This window comes from Canis aureus, chromosome 2 (genome assembly GCF_053574225.1).
Source record: "Canis aureus isolate CA01 chromosome 2, VMU_Caureus_v.1.0, whole genome shotgun sequence".
Lineage (NCBI taxonomy): Eukaryota > Metazoa > Chordata > Mammalia > Carnivora > Canidae > Canis > Canis aureus.
This window is the reverse complement of record NC_135612.1, coordinates 89835882-89843194: the sequence shown is the minus strand read 5'-3', so window position 1 is coordinate 89843194 and position 7313 is coordinate 89835882. Positions and strand designations below refer to the sequence as shown.

Genomic DNA, 7313 nt, shown 5'->3' with positions numbered 1-7313 from the left:
GAGCCAGCTGGCATCCGGGGACCGAGCCTGAGCTTCACAAAGGAGGGAATGGGGGGTGGTTGACGCTGAGAGACGGAGCCTGAGAACCCAGGTAGGGAGGCCGTGGGTTTACGTGGCGGTTCCTGGGAGCCTGCCCCACCCTGAACGTCTTGGCCATTCTTCTCTGGGCATGGGTGTGCTCAGAAGAATCCTCCAGGCCTCTCTCAGCCCTGCAGGGCAGGGGCCGTCTGCTTGCCCATCTCCCACTGTCCCAGAACGTTTGTGAGCAGACGAATGAATGGATGAAATGATGCCTTTAACATAATGCTCTTGTCATTTTTTTTCTGGATTCCTCCCTCTAACGCCGACCTCGAGTTTTTAACTGTTAGGTTTAGAATAAAACACAAATGCCGTCATGGAAATGAAGCAAAAGAACTGAAATATTTGCTTGCCTCTGGATGAGATTGGGCCATTCGCTGGTGTGTGTGTGTGTGTGTGTCTGATTCAATCTCATTCAGTAAATATTAGCTGGGCACCCACTAAGTGCAAATCTCTGTGTCAGATGCTACATGGGACCCAAAAGAATTAAACCCAATCCCTAAAGGACTCAGAGTATTGATTTCCATGTGTGCCATCTGGTACATATCACTATTTTTAAATGGTCTTTTCCTTGATTTATCGAGGTCTCTTGAATCCTATTATTTTCTGTTTTTAAAGATATAAGCAATGCACGTCTGCCCCCCACCTGACTTCAGTCTCCGGCTTCATCGTTTTTTTATGAACAGAATAAAACAGATTTCCTCCCAGAAGTAAGCTTTCCGGTTGTAACTGTCTAAAGAGAGGAATTAACTCTTTCAGGCTCCCGGGGCACCAGGGCTGAATGGTCTGTAGGACTCTTTCCTAATTACCACCTGGGGAGAGACCTGGCATCTGGAGAATAGCATCCAACCGGTACACATTTGTGTCCTTCATGGTCATCCCTAAGAAGGATGTGGGTTCAAGGGGAAGAAGCCTCGGAGATGCTTGGTCATAAATAAGAATAGGACGGTGTTGTGGGCTGGGGGAGTACAGTTTCCCAACATTGAAAGTTTGGCTCCTTAGATACCCTGAGTATTGACCGCATCGCTGAAAAGCGTAGGGAGAAAGCCAAGGGGGTGGGGGCGTCCCTAGCTCAGCTCCAAAAATGCCAACAAATACATCAGATGCTGTTAATTTTCCCCCGTACCTTGCCTCTTCTCTTCGGAGGAGCGCTCTATTGAACATTAGTACCTTTTTCCCCTGTTGCTTAAGCACGATTTTAAGGCCCACACATATCTTGCTCAACATTTGTGGCTTTTAATATTCCTTTCTTTGTCTAGGCTTTTAGGGAGGAAGGCCTACAGTGTTCTTTGGATTGCTTCCTTACAGATAGTCCCAAATCTTCTCTACTTATATCATCACAGATCCCGACGCATTTTAAATTCAGAATTTTGCCTCTGAAGGGCCTCCGAAGGAGAGCATACTATCAGCCATGCCTTGCGTGATTCCTAACCATAGCTTTTTTTTTTTGCATTTTTATAAAACTTGATAAAAAATAGTATTTCAAACTGTACAGTCACCAGAAGTACACAGTTATCAAAAATGCACACACTTCACTTGGCATCTCCAGCACCTTCAGCTTTCTGTGCCTGGTCTGTTTTGGCATCTCCATTTTCTGCAGGGTTATTTTCATCCTTGCCAGCATCAGCTTTCCCCTTTTTCCCTTTGGGTACCTTCTCTCCCTTCTCTGCAGGGGCCTTTTTAGGCTTGGGCTCTGGCTTTGGAGGAGCAGGTTTAGCAGATAACCTTGCAGATCTTCTCTGTGGCTCATCCTTCACCTTGGCTTTATCTCCTTTAGCATCCCCTTCAGCCTTTCTCTTGGGCATGGTGGCGAAGGCGGCGGGACGTAAGATTTGGGATGCCCTTATCATCGGGGCATCCCTGAAAGACCATTATGGACCACACTGAAGGTTTTAAACAGGTTGGAACAGGCCAGTGTTAAATACAATCCCAAAAAACCAAGTGGTGCTAGCATTTAAATCCGGGGCTCTCCAAGCAAATTTTTCTTAGATGAACCATTTTTTTTTTCTTTACTCTGAGGTCGAAGTCTTCAGCAGAAAAAAAAAAAAAATCTCCCTTGACATTTGTAAGCTCCACTGGTGTTCTTGGGAGCAGGAAGCATGAGAATGCAAATGGCCTATTATATGTGGTCAAAAACAATTTTTCAAAGCAGCTCAGCAGATGTATTACGTTATCGTCATCCCCCCCCCCCCACCCCCGACACACACACACTTATTATTTGGTTAAGATAAACATTCCTGGTCAATGCTGATTGCATTTAGCCCGATCAGATTCTTTGTACAGGTTACCATGCTGATCCTATTTCCTGCTTTTAACCGTGCAAATATATGACAATAAAGAAAATAATTTTGTTCGCAATTGAATTACGAAATGTGTTCGGTTCTCCATTAATAAAAGCTCTGTCTTGTTCAACATCCTTGGTAAATAGCCTTTATGTGTTTCCCCTCTTCAATTTGCCAGCTGACAATAGAAAGCGTTAACTGGGGCCGAAGACCGCAAAGCCAGCGAAGGGATGGTTAGCCAGCACCATCTAGTGGGCGAAACAAAGTTTGACCAAAGTTTTTGGCGCTTCCTTTTCTTCTCACATAAATTGAGAAATAAATGCTGGGGATATTTTAGCTAATATTTTAAAGTACTTGGATTCTTTTTAAAATTTGAACAGAAGCCCTAATATCCAGCACACGCATTACATTGAAATGTATGACCACGCTATTCACATCTCGAGCAAACAGGGAAAGCAAAATTGGCAATTATCTGATCATCTTCCCAGTGAAGACAGCTCATCAAGAATGTTTCTTCCTAACTGTATTTGGCTGCAGTCAGAAAATATCTAGACACGCCTGCGGATGCCGACTTAGTCACGTACATTCACTGTGCTCTTCGGACCTCTTCGAATCATCCCCAGCACGGATCTCTCTCTTTGCACCAATCTGGAAGCCGGAGACCAAATTCAGCCAGTGCCTTTCAACACAGGATGAGTATTTTAGAGATTCCAGGGTTGGGAGCTGGAGGTGGGGATCCCAGATAAACTATTGATAGATCTTGATGCTGCTTTTCAAGGCTGCTCTGTGAGGCGACTGGAATTTACTCCGTAGCAAGGAGAAATCGGCGTATTATTTTCCAGAGGAACGGAATTGATAGGATGTGTTAATATACAGAGGCTTTTCCGCTTATGATGGTTTGATTTACAAGTTTTCAATTTTACGATGGTGTTAAAGCCATGTGCATTCCGTAGAAACTACTTTCTATATTGAATTTGGATCTTTTCCTGGGCTGTGATAGGCAGTACATCACTCTCTTGTGGTGCTGGACAGGGCAGCAAGCCACGGCTCCCAGGCAGCCATGGGATGGGGGGGGGGGGGGTAAGCCACCAATATACTCACAACCATTCTGGGCCCACACAACCATTCTCTTTTTCACTCTTAGTACAGTATTCAATAACTTACAGGAGAAATTCAGTACTTTTATTATTAAAAGGCTTTGCTACATCATTTTGCCCAACTGTAGGCCCATGTCAGTGTGCTGAATGCATTTAAAATGGGCTAAGCTAAGTTATGATGTTTGGAAGCTTAGAGGTTTTAAATGTATTTTTGACTTAGCAATATTTTCATTTTACAATGCGTTTATCAGGATGTAGCTCCATCGCTGAGGAAGGTCTATATAGGAACATTTATTTTAAGGAACGGGCTGATGCAATTATGGAGCCTAGCATGTCTAAATCTGTAGGGTGAGATGCCGGGCTGGAGGCCCAGGAGGGAGCTGATGTCACAATTCAAATCCAAAGGCTGTCTACAGCAATTATTTATTTACTTATTTATTTATTTAGCTAAGAAGAGGTCATTCATCTATTCTACTTGGGCCTTCAAGTGATTGGACGAGGCTCACCCACGTTATGGAGAGCAATCTGCTTTATTCAAAGTCTAGCAGTATAAATGTTAATCTCATTCAAAATGTTTATCTCATTACAGAAACATCCAGAATGTTTAACCACCTATCTAGACACTGTGGCCCAGGCGATTTGACATATAAAATGAACCATCACATCAGGTGAAGGGTGCAGCAAGGAAATGAAGGGTATGGGAGCATTGGGGAAAAGCTTTAAAACCTACTTCTCATCGACCTCGCTAAAATGATGACTTCATGTCAGAGCTTCCAAACAGCATCTCTATTTGCTACCGACACTCCAAGCAACATCAGATGTGCTGTATCATATGGCTCAAGTCTTTGAACAATTTACATGGCAGCCTGGACCCACTGCAGAGGCTTTTCTTGTTCTTGGGTCCACACAAAACTATAAGCTTTTTGGGTCACTTAGTAAGTGGGCCAGAGTAACACGCCTGAATAACAAATATGTTGCCTCCAAAATCCAAAGAGGCCCAGTAGGCATTGTGCCTCTTTTTGGTTTGTAGGAAGGGTCAGATGCAATGACTTAACTTCACAATACCGGACTCCTAGAAACTTCAGAGGTGGAGGCAAATGACTTAACAAAAGTCTAGAGTAGTTGCGACTTTTTTTTGTTCACGAGGGCCCAACCAGCATATTAATTGTCAATGTAAGGGACCAGTATGATATCTTAGAGAAGGGAAAGGTCCTTGATCTGTGATCAGGATCCCGTAGACTAAAGTACGTCCCGATGTAGGACAGTGCAGGTATATGGCTGGCCTTGCCAAATGAAAGCAACCTGTTTCTCATGAGCCTAATGGAAAAGTATGGGGAAAAGGCATTTACCAGATCAATAGCTGCATACTATTGACCCCTTATTGATTCAACATATGAACTTGGGGGAGATAAAACTCAACCCTCAACAGCCCTCATGTTTGTAATATGTTCTTTCAGCGTAATCTTTGGGTAAATACTTATAAAACTATTATGCATTAGACTTCAGTGAAGAATTACATTCTCCCTCATTCTGATATTGTGTTTTTAAATAATAATTTAACAGGAAAAAACTCTACCATCAAGAGGTAATTTCTGCTTCTCCTTCATACATGCTCAAATCAGTGCTTCTTGATCTGTAAAGTGCATTTCCTCATCTGGGGAATCCTGGTAAAATTCAGAGTCTGATTCAGGAGACCTAGGGTGGGGCCTGACATTCTGTATTTCTAACAAGTTCCCAGATGATGATGATGGTGATGATGGTGATCTGAGGACTACACTATGAGTAGCAAGGATATAAAGTTTCTTCCACAAGCCATGGATCAGAAATTGTTATCTGGGGGAAAAAATTAACAAGCAGACAAAATAACTGCCTCAGCAAAAGACTGCACCAGGTACTCTTAACTGTTGATGTTATACGGATGAAGTCACGTGAACAGGTTTTCCATGATAACTTGACATCATCACCATAGACGCTTGTCAGAATGTACAGAGAGTCATAGTCAGGGCTTTGCATTTTTTTTTAGCCCTGTTGTAAATGACTTTATGAAGGAGGACTCATTAACCCAAGATCAGCAGAAAAAGAATTAATTTCTGATAGACGTATGCGAGGCCCATTCCTTTCTCATCTACCCTGTAAACTTCTATTTAGTATGTTAGAGCTGAACTAAGTGATGAAACACTTTTTAAAAAATTTTTTTTATTTGTTTTTTTAAAAGTCTTTATTTGAGAATGAGAGAGTATGAGACAGAGAGAGAGAGCACGAGCAAGAGGGAGCTTGAGCGGAGGGGGAGGGGCGGGCAAAGGCCGAAGCAATGCAGGGCTTGATCTTGGGACCCTCAGATCATAGCCTGGGCTGAGGGCAGACACGCAAGCGACTGAGCCACCCAGGCGCCCTTGATGAGACCCTTTAAATAGTATAGTATTCTGACACTTTAGAATAAAAGAAAAATTCTATGAAGTATCTTAAGTTGTAAAGTAATGTACTAGTTTCTGCGAGAATAGTATTTCCTGCTACGTGGCGACACTTCTCCATGCAGACTACAGCCGCAGTGTTTTGTGCCTCTTGCCTCAGAGAGGAGGCCATCCTCATAAAAGTACTGCCAACAGGAGGCATCAGATGCTTGGCCTTGAGGTTTCAACGGCCAAGTCGCAGGACCGGTCATCATTTGGACGAGTTTGAAGAATCGTCTGTCCTTCGGAGTCACGGCCGAGAGCTGAGTTCCAGGAGACAGTGGGCCCTGCCCTCCCACTCTTCAGCCGCCCCCAGGAAAGGCCCCAGAACTAAGGCCCCAGATCCCCTCTAGATGCTCCTGAACCTTGTAGGGCACAGGATCAGAAGCAAGAGCCGGATGCGAGTCCCGGCAAAGGACCCAAGGGCAGTCACAGGTTCCCAGGATCCCCGCCGTGTGGAAACCAGCGCAGGAGTTTCTCTCACTTCAGATACGCAGAATGGACTATTTCCCGGGCCCCTAGGAGAAGGCCGGGATTAACTAGGAAGGAGAACCTGGAACGAGAGGCCATGAGCAACCTACGTAGACAGAGGATATATGACCGAGGGCCAGAAAAGTCAAAGTCCTTCTCAGCAGATGGCAACACAGGAGAGGACAGCGGAGGACTGCGTGCCGGGCCCCTCCAAGCTCCAGCACGTCTTCTCCAAGACGTTTCCAAGGAGAAGATTCAGGTTCCTCACAGACAAAAAGAAATGTGTAAAAGAAATTAAATTCCACTCTGAATCGTAGAGGAAGTTGCCCCTTGTACAGACTCTAGAGATTCACAATCAACCAGTTTTCTCTTTACGTTTTGCATTGGCCTCCCAACATCCAATGGCAGGTTCTGCATGAAGGATGTGCCCGCAACGACGCGGTGCAGTCCATTTACCTACTGGGCTCTGTGTTTGTACAACCATGTGAGGCCATAGCTCCGTCTTCACACTCTCCAGTGTGACCACCACTAACCGCATGTGGCTACTGCGGAATTGCGGCTGGTCCGAATTGAGATGCATCGTAAATGTAAAATACGTACCTGATTTAGAGAATTTTTTTTTAATTTTTATTTATTTATGATAGTCACAGAGAGAGAGAGAGGCAGAGACACAGGCAGAAGGAGAGGCAGAGACACAGGCAGAGGGAGAAGCAGGCTCCATGCACTGGGAGCCTGACGTGGGATTCGATCCCAGGTCTCCAGGATCGTGCTCTGGGCCAAAGGCAGGCGCTAAACCGCTGCACCACCCAGGGATCCCTGATTTAGAGAATTTAGAAAGATGCATGAATGTAGGGCAGCCCGGGGAGCTCAGCGGTTTAGCGCCACCTTCGACCCAGGGCGTGATCCTAGAGTCCTGGGATCAAGTCCCCCATCGG

At 44.8% G+C, this 7313-nt stretch overlaps 1 pseudogene; it reads right to left on the bottom strand.

The window, feature by feature from the left end:
• Positions 1-1530: 1530 nt before the first annotated feature.
• LOC144291314 (non-histone chromosomal protein HMG-17 pseudogene) lies at positions 1531-1925 on the bottom strand (annotated as a pseudogene).
• Positions 1926-7313: the final 5388 nt, after the last annotated feature.